Below are 19,792 nucleotides of genomic sequence, written 5' to 3'. Positions count from 1 at the left end.
TTCGCAATATAATTTTTCTGTCATGTAGTATCAACAATACACCTTTCAGGGACTTAAAGATTAGCGGGGCCCCTGAGCTGCCTGTCTCAACTCGCCAAACACTGAACGTCCTTCATGTCATCGTTTCTCATCTCTAATCCAGTTTTTCCTTGAAAAACAATTATAATGATATCCGCAAGTTACAGAGACTTTACAATAGTGTCCTGCACTCTTTCGGACCACTGCTAATTGCCAATTATTCCAAATTTTAATTGTGTAATGTGTTTAGTTTAGACATTTGGGGAATTGGAGAGGATCAGCTTTGGCTTTTTGCTATTGCAAATCTGAGCTTATCTCCCCTCTTGATATGAATAAGTTCAAACTGATACTTTGAAAGACACTATTACAATATCATAATCGTTTACATATTTTCTCAAGAAAACTGGATTTGGGCATAGCTTTCAGCAGTTGCAGGAATCTCTCAGAAGACTTAATAAGAGTCTCAAAAGATATGAAAGCCCTTGCCTGTTGAAAGTAGAATGAAGTCTTCAGCCAATGTTTACAGTTCTATAACCGCTCTTGCCAAGCCTTCTAGGACTCCACCAGTAAAGAAGCCATGGTTGCTTCCAGGCACCCCCCCTACTCCACTCCCGTGGCCTCCTTCTGTTCCCTGAGGTCGTCAAGAGCAACGGGCATATATGATTCCCCATCCCTATCCACCGTAGGGAAAGAGAATGAAAGAGATACAGAGAGGGAAATGGAGAGAGTGACCAGATAGGTAAATATGGGCAAAGAAACGAGTCTCCTATGCCTACTGCCCGGAGTGCATTGTCCACTTATACCTACGTGCCTGCTACCCTCCCCTTCTCCACTCCAGCGTGGCTCCCCCAGGCAACCTCTCCCCACCTCTCCCACCGCACAGTAGGTGGCGCTGTCTTGTGACGCGCCATCACAGCACCGTGCACATTTCACACCACTCAGCTTGTCATCGCGAAGGCAGAACAGGCAGGATCGCGGCACTGCAGCCACACTGCCTGGGTTGCAATCTCAGCTCTGCCACTTACTGAGTGACGCTGGGCAAGGTAACTCCCCTTCTGTGCCTCAGTATCCTCGTCAGTAAAATACTGAGCTGTACATATACATTCTTTTAAATGCGCAGCAAATAGAAAGGGCTCAGTGAGTGTACCATAATATCATTATTTTATATATACAGTTGTCACTCTCTTCCGTTACTAAACTGAAAGCCAGTAACGTTAGGGACTCTGTTTTGCTCAGTGCTTAGCTGAATAGATATTGATGTATAAATAGATACCAGCGATCTGAAAGCATTCTTACAATTGTTAAAATGCATAATTTCAGATGTCTGTATGATGCTTTCTTTAATGTTTAAAAAAATGTTATTGGGTTCTAATTGCCATGTATAAACTGCACATATTTAAAGTGTACACGTTGACAAACTTTGACATATGTTAATATCCATGAAACCATCACCACATCAGGACAGTGAACCCTTTAGAATCCCTCCCTTAAGTTCCTCCCCTGAAACCCTGCAACCACTGACTTGCTTCCTATCGCTATGGATTAATTTGCATTATCAAGAGTTTTATGTAAATGCACTCATCACTATGGACTTATTTTTGTGTGCTTCTTTTTTACTCAGCATACTTATTTTGAGATTTATTCATAGTGTTATGTATAGCAATATTTTGTTCTTTTTATTGCTGAGTAGTGTCATATTGTATGAATCATACCCTAGTTTGTTTATCCATTGTTAATAAACATTTGGGCTGTTTCTGGGATTGGGCTATTACAAAAAATCTGCTAAGAACATTGGACATATATCTGATTTTCTCTGGGGTGAATACCTATTAGTGGAATGGCTGACCAAACAATAGGTGTAAGTTTAACTTTTTAACTGCCAGACTGCTTTCCAAAGTGGTTGGAACATTTTACATTTCCACCAGCAGTGTACGAGAGCTCCCGTTCTTCCACTTCTTTGCTAATACTGGGTATGGTCAGTCTGTTTGATTTTTCATTCTAATGGGTACGAAGTAGTATCTTACTGTGCTCTTATTTACATTTCCTTAATAACTACTGTTGAATATCTTTTCATGTGCTTATTTGTCATCCATATATCTTCTTTGGTAAATGGTTCAAGTCTTTGGCCAATTTTTTAATCGGGTTGTTTGTTTTCTTACTGTTGAGTTTTGAGAGTTCTCTGTATTGTTGAAAGGTAAAACCTAGGCATATTAAACATTTTAAGAGTTTATTTAAGAAAAAAATCAATTCAAATCAGGCAGCACCAACCTAAAAGTGGTGAGGAGCACTCCCCCTGCAGGGACTAGAGGAAAGACTTTTATAGAGAAGATGCAGAATCAAAGCAAGGAAATTATTTGATTGGCTACAGGTTAAGTGTTTGCCTTATTTTGAAAAGTCTGGTCGGTTGGTAGTCCTTAGGTTTTTATTTCTTAACCTTGAGGCATTTGTAGGCTTAGGTTCTGATTTGCTTACCTAGGCCACTAAGGTATTAGAAGCACGTCAGTCTAATGGCCTCCTTGTTTATTTTATTTAATAATTCCCCCATTTTGGATATCCTTGCCTACATGAGAAATTGACCAAAAATCTGTTATTAGCACCACTCTCAGTCACCATCAAAGTTAAGTTTTTTTTTGGTTTTTTTTTGTGGTACGCAGGCCTCCCACTGCCGTGGTCTCTCTCGTTGTGGAGCACAGGCTCCGGACACGCAGGCTCAGCGGCCATGGCTCATGGGCCCAGCCGCTCCGTGGCACGTGGGATCTTCCCGGACCGGGGCACGAACTCGTGTCTCTCACATCGGCAGGCAGACTCTCAATCACTGCGCCACCAGGGAAGCCCCTAAGTTGTTTTTGTATCATCATGAAACTCGAAGGTTAGAATGTCAGATTCATGGAAAAACTGTCTTTGTTGTTCATCTTGTTTCTGTTTCTCCAAGCACAGAGAGACCATCTGATTCACTGCTGATGGCTGCAAATGGGTACTTAAGACCCTTGAGAGAATACCGTGCACCAGAGAGACTACAGTGATGACAAACAGGAGGATAAAACCAACAGGCTAAATTATGCTCCTTAGACAGGACTCATATGAACCAGACCTGCTCCTTATCAAATAAATCAGGGAATGTACCTGAAGGGACATCAACCCGATTTAGCCAAGTGGTGTGTTTGTTAATTTCTTGTATTTTGCTACAATACCAGAGGTGTTGATCCAGGCACAGCTGTAGTTATCTGCCACAGCACAGACTCCTCCTTGTTCAGCCAATAAGTAAGCTAAAGCAATCCTATTATCTAAAACCACCTTAGCAAGAAAGTTGAGTGACTTTTGTTGTACAGACATGGCCTTAGCAGTAGATTCAGTGATAATTCAGAGTTAAGGTGTGTTTTCTTCCCAAGCATTAACAAAGAGAAAAAGCACATTGGGAAAAGGCAAAAGGAATAAAGGTTTCATATTGAAGATGAAAATCTTGCTCTGTGATCTTCAGAGAGCTGTCTACCTTAAGATGCCATCTGCTTCTGAGGAAGAACCTCCCTAGTCAGTTTTAATATTAGATCTCTAGCTGGTGTAAAATTCCAAGAGTCTAGAGAAGCCCTTTGTAATTGGGAGATGTAGACACAAGGTTCAAGACCCTGAAGTTTGACTGCAGGGGTAGTGAGGAAGACCTGGTACAGCTTCTTCCAACAAGGTTCAAGGGCAAACTTTATTCTTAGATTCCAAATTAGAAGGGTGGGAGAAAATCGGAAACATTAGTTTGGAGAGTCATAGCCAGATGTTTGAGGAAACCAGAAGAATTCAGGATCCAGTTTGGTTTACAGGTATATAACAAAACCTCAAAGATAATTAATAGGACTAGAATTTAATATCCACAAGACTGTGCTACAGTTTCCTACTGAAACAAAATTTTCTTCTCTCTACAATCACCCTCAACTCTATCAAAGATATTCATAGTAAGACTAATTTGTTTCCAAAATAAGTCATGTATCATTAACTTGGCCTGATTATTTACATAGAGCAGCAAAAATAGTGATTGACCCTATAGACTTTGTTTAAATCATCTTTGCTGGAACTTTTCATAAGGAATCTCAAATTGGACTTCTAAAACTTCTCAAGGCTAAGAAGCCAAGCCATGAACTCACCATCAGACTTTGCCTGTAATATCTATACTTTGGGGTTAATTCCTCTCTTCTCAAGGTCCCCAAAATATCCTGAGAGTTCTAGGGCTTCCAGGAAGTGACCTTTCTTCCTCACTTGGTAAGGCTTGGAATTCTGTAAGCTAGTTTTCCAAGGGGCTTTATTGGTTCCAGAAAGTCAACCTTAGCTCCTTTAAACTATCTGGTCATATGTGATTTTATGCACATCATTCACAGAGGTGACATTCCAGTCAAAGCCTTGGTAATGTAACAATGTTTCTAATTGTTTCTAATTGTGTCCTGTTATAAGGAAAACAGATTCCTATTAAACTTATGAAAATAACTATATTATCCTGAAAATAAAAATATTCAATAACTTCCTGAATTCTGGAGGGATCAGGTAGGGAGAAAAAAAATATTGGGTTGGCCAAAAAGTTTGTTCAGGTTTTTTCTGTAAGATGTTACTTTTTGGCCAACCCAATAAATGTTTCAATTCTGTTTACAAAAGTTTATTTTGCCAAACTACCATAAGTCATAGATAGATTAAGAGAAAGAGAAAAAGGTTTCCTTAAACCTAGAAAACCAAAACATTAAAGAACCAGCAATCTTTCTAACAAAATGTCATAAAAACTTATAATCATCCTTATCCATTCAGTCAATCCATGTTATTAATTCTTGTTCTGCTTGAATCCAGTTTTTCCTTTAGGGTTCTAGAAATTATTACCCAGTTCAGCCATATGATCATAAAGTATTCAGAAACCTATAATCTAGAGTATTTATCAGAGTCCTTTCAATAAATCTCTCTGAAAACAAAGCACTTCTGTAAAAGCATCAAAGTAAAGCAATAACTGTCTACAAAAAAACTTTGAAAAAAGAGGCATGGTTATACATCTGATGAGAGTTTGATATGGAAGTACAGTTATTTCTATAGCATACAATAATTTAAGATAATAATTGAACAACAAGAGTATAGGCAAATTTCTATGAACTGCAAACAACTTCTGGAATATCTATATTAGTAACATATATCCATACACATATAACCTAAGGTTTACCATCACTTCTTATGTGACAATGATTCCCCCATAATTTAACATACCAAAGAAACCTAAGTAGTTCAATATCTTTCTTTCACAAGGTGAGACACAAATCCTTGAGATTTCCCAGGAACCCTCTGGGAAATCTCAAAGTTAGTTTGCTGTCAAAAAGACTCTATTTAGAATTTTATTTGAGGAAGTTGTCAAAATGGCAAAAGGTTTAAATATTTGATTAACTAAAATCACAGATCATTATGAAATAATACTTAATTATCTATTTAACCAAAGTGATAAGAGAAGACTTTAAAGGCAAATACAGAAGGTTATATAGTTGTTTAAAAAAAAAAAAACTTTTCTCTTTTAATATGGAGAAACTCAGCTCTCCCAAGAGATCAAAGACTTGATAAAGACAGCATGAAGCCTAAGAAATTATTTTGGTAAGACACAAAATCTATGCTTTTCAAGCAGACTACTCAAAGGGTAAAGAAAAACCCTTTCACACTCACTTGGCAACAGCAGACCAATAGCCCAAAACACTTTGTCCTTTCAACACAGAGACAACCAAATTCTAATTTTGCACCAGGATATTTTTATATTAAGACTCGTTCTTTAAACATTTAAATAAATCCATTCCAATCTTAGTCATCTTGACCACACATAAAATTTCTTTCCCGTATAAAAAAATAAATAAAATAAAACTCAAAAAAAAATAATTTCTTTCCCAGGATTCCTTTTCCATCAACTTTCTACAACTTTTTAATATTCATTCAGGTATTGGCCTATATTTTTTCCTCTTTCTCATTCTGGAACAACCAGTCATTCTACTTAGGGCAAAACTATTTTTTCCCTTAACAACAATAACAAAAACCATGCCGTTTATACCTTGGCTTATCCAAAAAACACATTCTACTTTTCTTACCTACTTTTCATACATAGTATTTCCTTTCATCCTTATTATTTCTAGAAGTTTTAATTACATATATTGATTAGAATTCTTAACCCTCAGAAACCTTAATTTCTTAGTGAAAACTAAGAAGTAAACAATTGTGGGGACTGTCTGTTACACTATTATCCTATGTATTTTACATTCTTTGTGTGTGTGTGTGTGTGTGTGTGGGTGTGTGTGTGTGTGTGGTACGCGGGCCTCTCACTGTTGTGGCCTCTCCCGCTGCAGAGCACAGCCTCCGGATGCACAGGCTCAGCGGCCATGGCTCACGGGCCCAGCTGCTCCGCAGCATGTGGGATCTTCCCAGACCGGGGCATGAACCCGTGTCCCCTGCATCGGCAGGCGGACTCTCAACCTCTGCGCCACCAGGGAAGCCCTATCCTATGTATTTTATAAATACACTTTTTAAATTCTAGAAATATATTCTTCCTTGTGGTAAAATTTTCGTAAAATTTTCAATGTAGCACAAGACATGTTTAAGAATAAACCCAAATATCTTAAGTTCCTCTAATAAAACACCAAAAGTAGATAAATGTATGTTCAGTAATTAATGCTTCAGTATTTTATCTTATTTGGCAATAATCTAGATATTCCATGAATATGCTTTATTTAACTTAACTTAGTGTAACATTAAGGTTTCAAGTTACCAAAAAGACTTTGGAAACGATTTTTAAGTAAACATACCATAAAACATAATTATTGTTGAAAAGTTTTCTAATAAACTTTTATCTTATATACATCTATTTAAATTTCTTGTAAATAACAGTTATGTTTAGCTTACTCATAAAAATTTCACGAGATATTAAACAGCTAACCATCATCATGAGTTATTTTTCTTGCTGACAAATTTTGTAACAGATAACATGAGCTTATCTGACTTTTGGTAAATCCAAGTAGAATAAAAGTCGCGTGTCTGCATTATATATAATCTTGATAAGTCTGAAGACATGCCTATTTTAATTAAAGCAACAAACTTAAACTAGTTTTTATTTGTCGAAGATTATTCCAAATCATGAGAACTTGAAAAATATTTGAGTTAGTTTCTGTATTTCTGAGAGAATACTTAATTTCTATAAGTGCTTACTTTTCCTTAAGCCAATTGAATAGAGCTCTTTTCAAATTTTGGCAACACCATCCACAGGTAGAAAAATCACACATCTATAACATATAGAGAGACATACATAAACATATAGACAGACTCAAACAGGGATCTTACGGCTTTCATTTCAAAATTTTAGGCATGAGACAGGTACAATAATGCAAAACTCACTAGTGTATAAAAGAACAGTTGGATCCGAATTGTGTTTCTGGCAGATGAAAATAAGTTGAGGTTTCCTGCTCAGATGGCTTAAGCTTTATACTAACATTTGTGGAGAAGACTTTTAACATTTTTTATTCACCTAGTTTCCAAACAGCTTCTTTTTTTTTCCTTCTGATAAGAATTACCTCACTGAAGTTTGCGTTTCAAAGAAATGGTTCTTGGTTCTTAGAGAAGACCTGGTAGAACATTTACATCTCAAAGGCATAGAGAAAGGATGTAAGTTCCTCCAAAAAGGACTTTTGTTTCCTAAGTCAAGATCTTTTACACTGCAAGCCTTTGAGACGAATAGGGGAGGTTTGGGGAATGGTAAAAAGGATAGGTTAGCTTTGAATTGCTCCTAGAGCCACATTTCTGTTCTTGTAAAGACTCGATTTGTAAGACAAGTACGGTTGTTTTTAATTCCTCAAAGAATTGAGTTGCAACCTGGATGATATCAAGGAATTGACCCACCCACCCAACTATATTATCTTCAATTTGCTTATATATATATATAAGGTAGAAGATTTCCTACTAAAATGGAAATCAAAAGATTCCTATGTTCTAGATTTAGAGTTATGTGCCTTTGGAATGTTTCAGTAAATTCTTCCACAGTGGCTTCAGAATGTTTTCTTTCCCTGTGGGTATGTAATTTCATTTTAACTTAGGGGAAAAGGCCTTTTAAAAAGTTTCTATCAAGCTGTGAATATCAGTTTCCAATTTGCCCAACTTCCAACCATAGAATCCATTTTTTAAAAAATCTTTCAAGGGCTTCCCTGGTGGCGCAGTGGTTGAGAGTCCGCCTGCCGATGCAGGGGACACGGGTTTGTGCCCCGGTCTGGGAAGATCCCACATGCCGTGGAGCGGCTAGGCCTGTGAGCCATGGCCGCTAAGCCTGCGCGTCCGGAGCCTGTGTTCTGCAGCGGGAGAGGCCACAACAGTGAGAGGCCCGTGTACCGCAAAAAAAAAAAAAAAAAAAAAAAAAAAGAAAATCTTTCAAATATCTTATTATCAGGTTTTAGCTGGGACAAACAGTAAATATTCCTGGCAGTAATGCAGTACTAAACTTTTTTCTTTTTTTTTTTTTTTCCTTTAAACCAAAGGTATACCTATCAAGTCAAGTGACTCAAAACCAAAACAAATAAGCCTTTTATGGCTTAATCATGGATACAAGAGCCATCCCCTAAGAGAGTGCAAAAGATGCAGGCTTCCCAAGGTGGAGAACCACTGCCAAAGATAACCAAAAGAAAGTAAGATTTAGTCAGTTCCCATGAGACTGGCAGCATCCACAGGACACCAACCACAAATGGCAGAAGTCAAGCCAAGTTCTCAGGACACAAAGCAATACAAAGAAGAAAAAAATAGCTGTCCCTGGGCGGGAAAGGATCTATAACCAATGGGTACCCCAAAACCAAATTCACAAGTGTCTGAATTTGAAAAGGGAGGGACAACATGAAATTTTACCTTCCTCTCTCAACCAGGCGCTACAGACAGAAATTTGAAAGAGCTGGCTTTGATAAGACTTCTCACCCTTCTCCAGCTTCTGCCAGTTTTCCTAGGATTCCATCTGCAAGCTCCAGAGTGAGCAGAATGTCTCAGCAGGTCCCATCCTGGTCACCAGAAACCATACAGGAGAAAAAATATCTTTCTCTCTACCCTCTACATTAAATTCTTGGCTCCAAGATCGCTTTTTCTCTAGAGCACCAAGTAAATTGATAAGCTTATCTAGGCTAAAAGTTTCCCACTGTGGCTACTGTAATTACCTTCAGTAAGGTTCAGACAGACACAGGTCTGGGCCCATAACTTTTATATAGATGGTTAGTCAGAGTCCCAGGTGGAGGAGTCCCAGACTCTTTGGACTCAGAGTAACCCATTTTCTCTCTTATTTGCCCCCCTTGAAACAACATTTTAGTTACCTGAGGTCTCACACTGGACCCAGTACATTTTAAGTCAGACTCAGCTCAATCTCAGATATAGTCCAGAAAAAGAAATGTTCATATAAAGTCTGAGAGCTCAGAGCACAAAAACTGTGAAGCTCAAGTGAAACCAAGTGACCCTGTGTGGCCCTCCTGGGCACAAATCGTTTCTGTGTCCCCCGTTTCTTATTTGCAGGGAAAAGTCTTCAGCCTCCTTGACCTTCCCTGAGCTCCAAAGGACAGATTCAAACAGCTGCTAATCAGGGAAGGGAGGGAATATGCAGGAACAAGGGAGGAACAGTCAAGAAACACTAGTGCAGCCTTGGGGCAGGGTCCTGTGTCCTCCTCAAGGAAAATACATAACAATATCTTTCAGTTCTTCTGCAGGAACTAAGGCCCCCATCCAGGTGGAGGACAGTAACTTCAGGCTGAATGCAAGATTCCTGGAGCACTGCCCTGTTACCTCACCACCAACCAATGAGAAGAAAGCCACACACCTTGCAGCCCCACTCCAAATTTTGCCTATAACAGCTTCTCCCCCAAAACCATCCAGGAGTTCAGGGGTTTTGAGCACAAGCCACCTGTTCTCCTTGCATTGCCCTACAAGAAACTTTTCTCTGCTCCAAACTCTGATGCTTCAGTCTGTTTGGCCTCACTGGGCATCGGGTACACGAACTTGGTTCAGTAACACAAATATCTGAAAAGGACTTACCTGTGATCTCCAGAGACAGCAAGAAAGCAGTGAGCACAAAGGGCTCAGGGGCTACCTTATGCCTGCTCATTGCTTGTTGTTCCCGGAGGCCATCAGGGGTCTCCACTTCTGGCACCAGAACAGTTAAAAGATAAACTGAGGGATATTAAAAATTTTAAGGGTTTATCTGAGCAAAAATCTATTTGAATCAGGCAATGCCAAACCAGAAGTGCTTAGGAGTATTCCACCAACAGGAGCAAGGGGAAAGACTTAATAGAGAAAGAGCAGAAGCAAAGCAGTGAAATCGAGTGACTGTAGCTTAAGCGTTTGTCTTATTTGGAAAAGGCTCGTTGGTTTGTAATGGGTAGTCCTTAGGTGTTGATTTCTTAATCTTGGGGCATATATAGGTTTAGGCTTTGGTTTGCTTACGTAGGCTGCTTAAGGCATTAGAACCAACTCAGATTAATGGCCTCCTTGTTTAATTAATTTAACAATATATTCTGCTTACAGGCTCTTTACCAGATACATGTTTTGCAAATTTTTTCTTCCAGTCTGTGACTTGCCTTTTTCTACTCTTATGAAAGAGCCAAAGTTTTTTATTTTGGTAAAACTGAGTTTTTAAATGGATCATGCTTTTAGTGATATATCTCAGAAATTTTTGACTAACCGAGATCATAAAGATTTCCCCCTATGTTTTCTTATAGAAGTTTTATAGGTTTAGGTTTCTACTGGTATGTCTTCAAGTTCATTAATCTTAGTTTCTTGTTGTCTCTGCCATGTCAAACTATTATATGTATAATGTGAGGGTAAAATAACAATAGATTCAGGAATGCAAGGAATCAGAAGTTTTACTTCCCATACATCTGTGTTTAAGATGCTATCATAGGACATGGAATCTCGGGGAAAGGAGCCAACACAGAGTAAAAATAACAAAAAGTCCTAGATCAAGCCTTGTTCAAAAGACCTTGCCAGTAAATAGATCAGAACAAGAGGAAAGAGGGAGAGGGACGGTTTCCAGGAGAGAGGGGGAATAAGGGAGTGGAAGTGTGCTAATAGATTACTGGACATGCTTGATTATTTGAAAAATATTATAGTTATTCATTTGACAAGTTTTTATCCCAAAGAAAAAAGTTAAAAAAGAACATAAAGATAAGCAAACTTAAATTGCCCGATAATTAACTGCACGAAAAACAAAAAGTTATACAGGAAAGGAAGTCTGATAATACTGTGCCATATGTTTTGACAATGAAAAATAGTTACTTACTCGTAATAATACAAAACTGTCAGATGATTAACCAAAAAATCTACTATAACTCATTTGGGAGGGAAGTTCTAGGAGGGTAAATCCTCAAATATCACTAGAGAACTTTAAGAGATATTGCCTAAAATTAAAGAACCAACAATATAAGAGTATTCTTAGAAATCTGGAGATAAATGCCTCAAGTTAACAGCCAGAAGAATTTAAAGTGATTGCCTCTGGGCTGCGGGATGGCAGGGAGGGGGTTTCCACGGAAGGTTTAAGCCAAGGAACTTCTCTCAGAGAGTGGAGAAAGAAAACCAAAGAATGGGACGTGTTGTATTTTTTAAATGATGTACATATATTACTTTGTTTTCAAAAATTGATTTTTTAAGAGAGTGGCTAATTCAAACATTTACTTTTCAGCTGCTTGCCTGTGAGTCTCATAAATAGAGCCTTTGGCTAAAGGAAAGCAACAGGGCAATATGGCCACCCAGGGAGAAGGCACTTCACGGGATCTGCCTCTTCCTTCATCTTGTGTGAACATCTCACATTCTATTTCCTCTCTTGGCCCTCTTGGACTTCTATTCCCATCTCTGCAATCTTCCCCGCCCTAAAAGAGTCCCTGAGAGGTCACTCTGCTCTAAAATTGGAATAAATCATTGCTTTTAAAGGGCAAATTATGCTTTTGACAGGACAAACTGCACGAGTGCAGGGTGTGGAAGTTGTGGATTATACTCAAAATGCAGACACAGTTTATTTGAAGTGGTGTCAGCCCACTATATGCAATTCTGCTGCAGGCAGACGCAGTGCTCTTAGGGCTGCTGGTGATGGGGACGTCGCTGTGGTCTTCTCTGGCTACTCTGTTCAGGGGAGGAGGTGTGGTTGAGGAAAACAGCCCAGTTCAGACAATGCAGCAGCTGCCTTGACTAAGAATAGAATCCCATGTTTGATTTGAATTAGCCATTTGAAACAAGAGCAAAACAGCTCTGAAAGTACTACCATCTGTTTTCCTTTAAGGCTGGGTCATAAATAACAAGATGAAAATATATTTCCTGTTCTGGATTTGTGACCTGAACTGCCTTCTGCTGCGTTGTTACTGACCACTTTTGCTATACACGCACATGACATTCATTGGGGAGCTGTTGGCTGTAAGGTGGTTAGAATTTGTTGTTGTTGTTGTGTTTTTCAACCTCTATATGGACGAAGAGCTCCTTTATTTCACCCTTCACTTGTTAAACAAGGAAATATAAGTAAATTATTCTCTGTGTATTTTTTAAAAAGCAATTCACACCAAACAGCCAAGTGTTCAAACTGTTGCTGTTGCCAAGCACACTTTTGCTGCAAATTCCTGCCTGGTGGAAGGATATCTTCCAGGTCAAGGTCAAAGCGAATGAAGAAGTAAGGGCGAAGACAGGGAGCTCATCCACATCTATTACTCACCAGGCATTGACCTGCTAATCCCAATAACATAAGGACGGAGAGAAGAGAGAAACATCGAGAGAGAGACAGAGAGAGAGAGAGAGAGAGAGAGAGAGAGAGAGACAGAGAGACAGAGAGACAGAGAGACAGAGAGAGAGAGAGAGAGGATTCCAAAAGAGCAATAATATTTCTTTCCATGCAGGTCACCAGACAGTACCTGCGTCCTTCTTAGCTGGGATTTCCAGCAATTGTAAACTATGATTTATCAGCTCTTTCTCCAGTTATTTTTTTCATTCTTATTCACACCAAAAAAACTCCGATTTTGTTTCTTTGATAATTCAAAGGGAAAAGGCCACGAAGCCTGGTAGGCCATCCCATTTGTGCACGCCTTGGGCAGCTGCCAATATATTCTGGGAGGCATTTCAAATGACAGACACGCAAACATGAAATGTACCATAAAGGGCTGTGATTTCTGCAAGTTTTAGATCGGCCAGCTGTGAAAGAAGCTGTACTTAACAGTGAATGTCTCCACATGTTTAAATGTTCTTTTTAAACGATTTTGAAGAAAAAGGCAGACTTAGAGCAACGGAAATGTTAGAAGGCATATCCATGAGTTAATGAAAGCGTTGCCTTGGAGACCTGGTACAAATGCTGAGTGCCCTTGATGAAGCCAGACACTTGGCAGTGATGGAGCCCAAGCAAAGCAGTCACCACGCCGCCATCAACTGAGACTTCGTAATAGAAAGACAAGGGTGGGAAGAACCTGGTCATCTCATGCTTACACTAGCAGAAAACCTTCTGACAGGCCTTCCTGCTGCAGGCTCAGCCCATCCTGAGCATCCTGGACCATGCTGTCAGATTACTCTTCCTTAAAAGAACAAAGCTTCTGAAAACAAAACAAACAACAAACCCTCCACTTGTCCCCCATTTTGGCAAAACAGTCCCCAGCCTACCCTTGCAGCCTGACCTCCCTCCCCTGGCGGACCACAACGCCCCTGCCTCTACTCCTTCCATGCCCTTGCCCCACTTCCATCCAGAAGCCTGCCTGTCCATCCTCCAGCCATGGTCCCGCTGCAGATTTCCCACAGTCTGCTCCACCACCCAGCCCGTGGGAGCTCCGTGACAGAACAAAGAGATCAGTGTAAATACACTTCAGAAACACAGCGTATTGAGTTTCCCTTTTGGAGAATTATCATGTATTTGTCATAAAAAGGCTCTGAGAAATCACACAGTGAAGAAACCCATTTCACCTTTTTAGCCAGTGGTACCCAAATGTCTTTGCCCTCAGGACACTTTTACTCCTAACAAATTAGGGATTCGTTTAGAAACCACAGGAAAACATTAATGCAAACTCCATCTCTTTCAGAAAATCACTTCCAAACACTCCATCCCATCCCTCTTGCCCCTCTGAACCTAACACAGTTATTGTTTGCACCTCTAGTTTGATATATTTCTAATGGCTGATTATGCATGGATGTCAAAACAACATTAATCATAATCATAACAGATACCATTTAAGAAGAACCAGCTACTTTCCAGGTATGATACTAGGTGCTTCGCAGATATAACCTTAGTTTATTCAGTTCTAACAACACTAGGAGGTAGACGGTATTATCCCCATTTTACCAATAAGGAAACCAAAGTTCCTTCAAAGTTTGAGTAACACAGCTAGTAAGGCATGGACCTGTGCGTCAGTTCTGGGTCTTCGTGTAACCCATACGCCAAGGTCTCTTCTAGCATGCTGTGCATTCAACTAGATGGGCCACTCCTTAAGAATCAGAGACCGCGTTGCCTTTCTGAGTAGCTGGCATGTGGTAAATGCTCAGCATATATGTCCTTTAATTGGCTGCTGAAACTCTTCTAAGAGCAGCAATAGAACAACAGACTGTATACAGATTCATGAGCTTTGTAGAATCAGTGTATATTACACTATTCCCTCCACTGCTCTTTTTAAAAGTTCTTTTAAATTTTTATCAGAGAAAATTCTATATCTCCTAAGACAACTTCTTATTCTGCAACAAACGACATAATTCTTAAAGGTGTTTGAAGCCGTTACAACGTACTGGCATAATTAATAAAGGATAGGCATCTTTAGTAGAAACAACTTTGAGCATCCTGCCATCTTCTGTCTGAGGTTGAGGCTGGTGCACCACAATGGGGCATGCTCAGTACGCTCACTGTGGACTGGGAGATTGATGACTGGTAGCCTCCCTCCTCCTTGACAAGCAGTAGAATCACAGCTGGGTTAACAGCCTTGCTTATGGAGTTGGAGTCCTGGGTGGCACAGGATGGTGACCAAATGCCAGATACCAGCACCAGACTGCCTGGGTGGAAATCCCAGCTCTTTCTCTTACAAACTGTGTGACTTGGCACAAGTTACCACACCTCTTCTTGCTTGACTCTCCCCATAGGTAACATGGGGAGAATAATATTACCTACCCCAGAGCACTGGTATGAGTAGAAAATAAGATAATACATGTCAAGTACTCCCAAAGAACGCCTGGCATGTAGTAAACATTCAGTAGCTGTTGGATATTTTTACTCTGTTCACGAGCTAACTGGAGCTCTTGGTTGATCGTTCCCATAACTATTTTTACATAAAAGTGAACAATAATAAGCTAAATGATATTGAATATTTACTACGTGCCAGATACATTCTAAGTGCTTTCGAGACATCTTCTCATCCAAGCCTCTTTACAACCTTTAGGTAATCACTAGTTTCATTCTCATTCTACAGATGGGAAACCGAAGGCCAGTGATTAAATAACTTGTCCAAGTCCATTTCGTAAGTGATGGTGCTGGATTTAAACCAAGCTCTGCCTGGATGCAAAGCCCACAGTGCTCATCACTATTTTGTGTGCCATCTATACACATACATACAAGGTCATCAACTGTAACAAAGCTATTGTGATTGTGCCTTTGCTCTTGCCATTCTCCAGGCGGCTAAGCCCACCTTATATGGTCGCCACCTACCCAGATTCTACTCCTCAGTGAGCCTGACTCCTCCTGGGCATCTTCCCAGACACCTGCTTCTCACGTCAGAGCCACGCTTAGCACTCATGGAATGAAACACACCATTAAGCTCTTTACTGGTTTCATGTCCCTCCAACTGCATGTTGCAACCAAGAGGCAAAACGACATTTTATATTTTTCTCCTATGTCACACAATCCTTAAGAAATATTCATGGACTGATGAGCTCGTTACTTAATATATTAAGTTTTAGCTTCCACTTAGGTTTAAGACGTTGTCAGTGACAGCATTTAGAAGAAATATTCTTCCTGATCACTTTTGGAAAGGCCAGTATAAACATTTCAAGGTATTATACTCATGTTAACCTTTACCACACGAGCATACTCATTTCTCTGCGTTAGATTTTCCTGCATGTTTTGTTAGGAAGTGTTGTATGAAGAGCCACATGTCCTTCATATTCACCTTTTGTCCAGTTTAGTTTCATTTCAGCATATAAACTACATCTTATATCATTGGTAAAAGAAAAAGAACAAAGTTATATGCATGGTTATTTTTCAAGATAAAAGAAAAATGAGGGTTAAGGAAAGAACTTCAAAGTTAATTTACCAAAATCCAACTATATCCTTGACCTGTGCAGACCCCAATAAGGCATTAATTACAAAAGGATTAACACTCTTCTCCACCGTAACAATGGACTCCTCTGTCAACGGAAGGTGATAACAATATTTGCATTCATCCATTAGCATGGGATTCATAGATTATGAGAAAGGTCTTAACACTCTTCCTAAATGAAGTTAAGCAACACTGTGGAGGAAAAGAGCTACTTTCATAGTGTAAAAGGACTTAAGCGATTTAGAAAACTCCCAGCAACATTTTGCACTGTGCTCTGCCCAGAGCTAGTAGGGGGCGCTATGAACGTGTTCGCTGGCAATATTTATCCTGTTTGCATGCAACTGGGGACACGGCATTAGCAAATGACTCCAAGGATATCGTACAAGAAAATATTTCCCTGTTCTTTTGCACTATATACCCAGCCTTCCCCTTTTCCTCTGCCCACTCGGATGACTGTCCAACTTCAGAGTGGATGCAATGACTCAGTGGGAGAGACATAAATAAACATTTTCTTCCCTGAATGATTCAACATGTTACAGCCATGTTGGAACAGAGAATACCATTAGCATGGTAAACTTTACTTATAAACATTTAGAGTTATTTTTGCTTAACTGAATTCTGCCACCAGTTCTACCGCCTATCCCTTGAAATAGGATTTTGTACTTTTTGTGGAATGACACGATGCTTTAAAAATGTAACAGATATAAGGATACCCGGGCCAGGGAAAGAAGAAAAGGATTTATGAATAGTATACACACCCTCAGTGGAATTTTTCTTACTCTTTGAAGTCTTCCCATCTAGGTCAAGTCAGTAATGCTGCCAAAGTCTTCATGGGCATAAGGAAGCCTTTCACATGCTTATAACCTTGAAAGATAAATGAAAGGCTAGCTAAGAACTTTCCTTACATGTTCATTTTTCCTCCTTGAAAGGATAGTTGACTGAAAATAAAACAGAGTTGACAGAAGTGCCAAATCGCGCCATATTTCTGCCACTATTTAAACTCGGCACTTTTTTCTCACACATTTGAGCTCTGAGGCAACAGAAGGGGACAGGGCAGCAGCATGTTAGAGGCCGGGTATGGGAGGCAGGGTGCTAAGTGGACCCCCACGGTCTTCACCTACTTGTGCTGTGAACGTGATTGTTACCGCACAGGGAGAAAAGAGATTTTGCACATGTAAGTAAAGTAACTAAGCAGCTGGTCTTGAATTAACCAAAAAGGAGATTATGTGGGAGAGCCTCAACTAATCATGTGAGATCTTTAAAAACAAAGTGTTTTCTCCAGCTGGTGGCAGAAAAGGAAGTAAGGGAGATTAGAAGAGGGGGAAGGATTCGACATGAGGGAGGTTGTCCATTGCTGGGATGGAAGGAACGGTGAGGCAAGGATGTGAGTGTGCCGCCTAGGAGCTGAGAGTGGTACCAGGTCAGCAGCTAGCAAGAAAACAAGGATTTCACTCCTGCAACCTCAAGGGCCTGAATCCTGCCAACAATCTAAATGAGCTTGGAAGTGAGACAGGAGGGAAGGGGTCAGGGCACAACCGTTAAAGGAATGACACAGCCATTGAGGATATGACAAAAACTGCTTAAAACCAACTAGGCCCAAGATGGTGTAGACCTTGAGCCTCATTATACGCTCCTTGTAACACATAAGCATGCTAAATGACACACCCACAGGTGCCATGACAATTCCGAGGCTGACCATAAAAGGCCAAGAAGTGGGTGGTAGCCCACTTCTTGGAAATCCCTGCCCTTTCCCCAAAATAGTTGCAATAATCCTCTCACTTGTTAGCGTATGAAATTACCCAACCCATAAAAACTAACCACCCCATACCCCTTCTGAGACAGACTGCATTCTGCCTATGAAATGTGCATCTCTCTAAATAAACCCACTTTCACTTTACTCTGGCTCTCTCTTGAGTTCTTCCCTGGTGAAGCCAAGGACCCTCACTTGGTGGCCTGTTCCAGGGACTCGCCCAAGACGTGGGACATGACTGCCTTCTCTTGCCCCGTCCTCCTGCAACAGAAGCATTCTTTCCAGAATCTCCAGCTTAGCCCTCCTAGCCCCTTGATTTTGGTTTTGTGAGACTCTAAGCAGAGAATCTAGTTGCACCTACCCAGACTGTTGACCTACAGAATTACGAGATAGTAAATGGGTACCGTCTTAAGCTCTTAAATTTGCAGGAGTTTGTTACAAAGCAATAGAAAATGAATTCACTTAGTATTAGCTGAGAATCGGTCTCCAAACATTCCCACTATTCTCCTGTTCCAAGGTTCCTTTCCAACCAAAATATCTTCTTTGGTTCCTTAACATACCTTTTGCTTTCTCCTAGGCAGCTTTTACACACATTAACTTGCTATCTTGAAAGGCCTCTTTTCTGTTTAGCCAAGGCCTTTGAGACCAACCTAGAGCTTATAACCTGAAGGAAAGGAGCCTGACACAGTTTTCTTTCCAAATTCAAGTCATCTTCACCTGAATAATTCAACTGTCATTCAATTATGTCCGCTTTGTGGCACCTTTTCCTATGTGGTCTATATTCTTATTTTACCCCTATTTATTTTCTTGTTTATTAGATAGTAAAGCTCTTGAAAGCAAGTGCTTCTAATTTTTATCCCCTACTCTACCTCATACATCCCTTGTACATCACAGGCACCCTGTAAATATTTGTTCAGTGGTTTTGTTCTGAAGTATCTCTCTTTAATCTTAATGAGATTAAATGACACCAACAGTCCAAAGAAAACCTCATTAGCCAAACAACAGGGATCTCAGCAGTGACCTGCCCCACATTCTGCTTGGCCTTTCACTACCGTGAACCCCAAACACACTTAAACTGTCAAAATTAAAAATGTAAGTGCAAAAACAAGATAATCACAGAAAGTAACGTTTGCCAATTGATTTGTGTGACTTTCAGTGACATTGTAAGCTCCCAGCTATCCCCTGAGCTGCCAATTTGCATAGAAAGGGATGCTTTCTCTATGGACCATGTTTACCATGAATACACTATTCGCATGAATGTGCAGGAGAGGAAAAGACCAGCAGAAAAGATAAAGCGTGTTGGGTTGAACGTCATGAACAATTAAGAATGATCCACATAACAGGCGTGAAGAAGCAAAAGCCAGAAGTTACCCACGGTGTTGCAAGCCATGCAGATTGGCTTTAATCCCTTGAAATACAAATAGGGCTTAAGATCCCAGCTAAGACATTTACTAAGCTAAATGAACCTATTTTAAAGTTTCAGGGAAAAGCAACAAGAATGCAATTTGGAAAAATAATGAAAGTCAACTTCGTCACACTCCAATGTTTCTACCCAACCCCAGAGCAACACGTTGCTCCATCACCATATGAAAATCCAACTCAAACTTTAAAAATATCACTATCTATTTTTCTTTGTTTCTCGAAGGAAAATGTGAAATGAAAATCAATTTGACGTGTATTTTAAGTGCTCTCTGTTATATACAGAACCACAGAACTTGAGGGCTGGCTGAGACTCTGACAGGCCATTTTGTTTATTCTTCTCCATTAGGCA

The sequence above is a fragment of the Phocoena sinus genome, chromosome 12 (assembly GCF_008692025.1).
Source record: "Phocoena sinus isolate mPhoSin1 chromosome 12, mPhoSin1.pri, whole genome shotgun sequence".
NCBI classification, from domain to species: Eukaryota; Metazoa; Chordata; class Mammalia; order Artiodactyla; family Phocoenidae; genus Phocoena; species Phocoena sinus.
The sequence above is the reverse complement of the archived record's forward strand: the minus strand, read 5'-3'. Positions refer to the sequence as shown.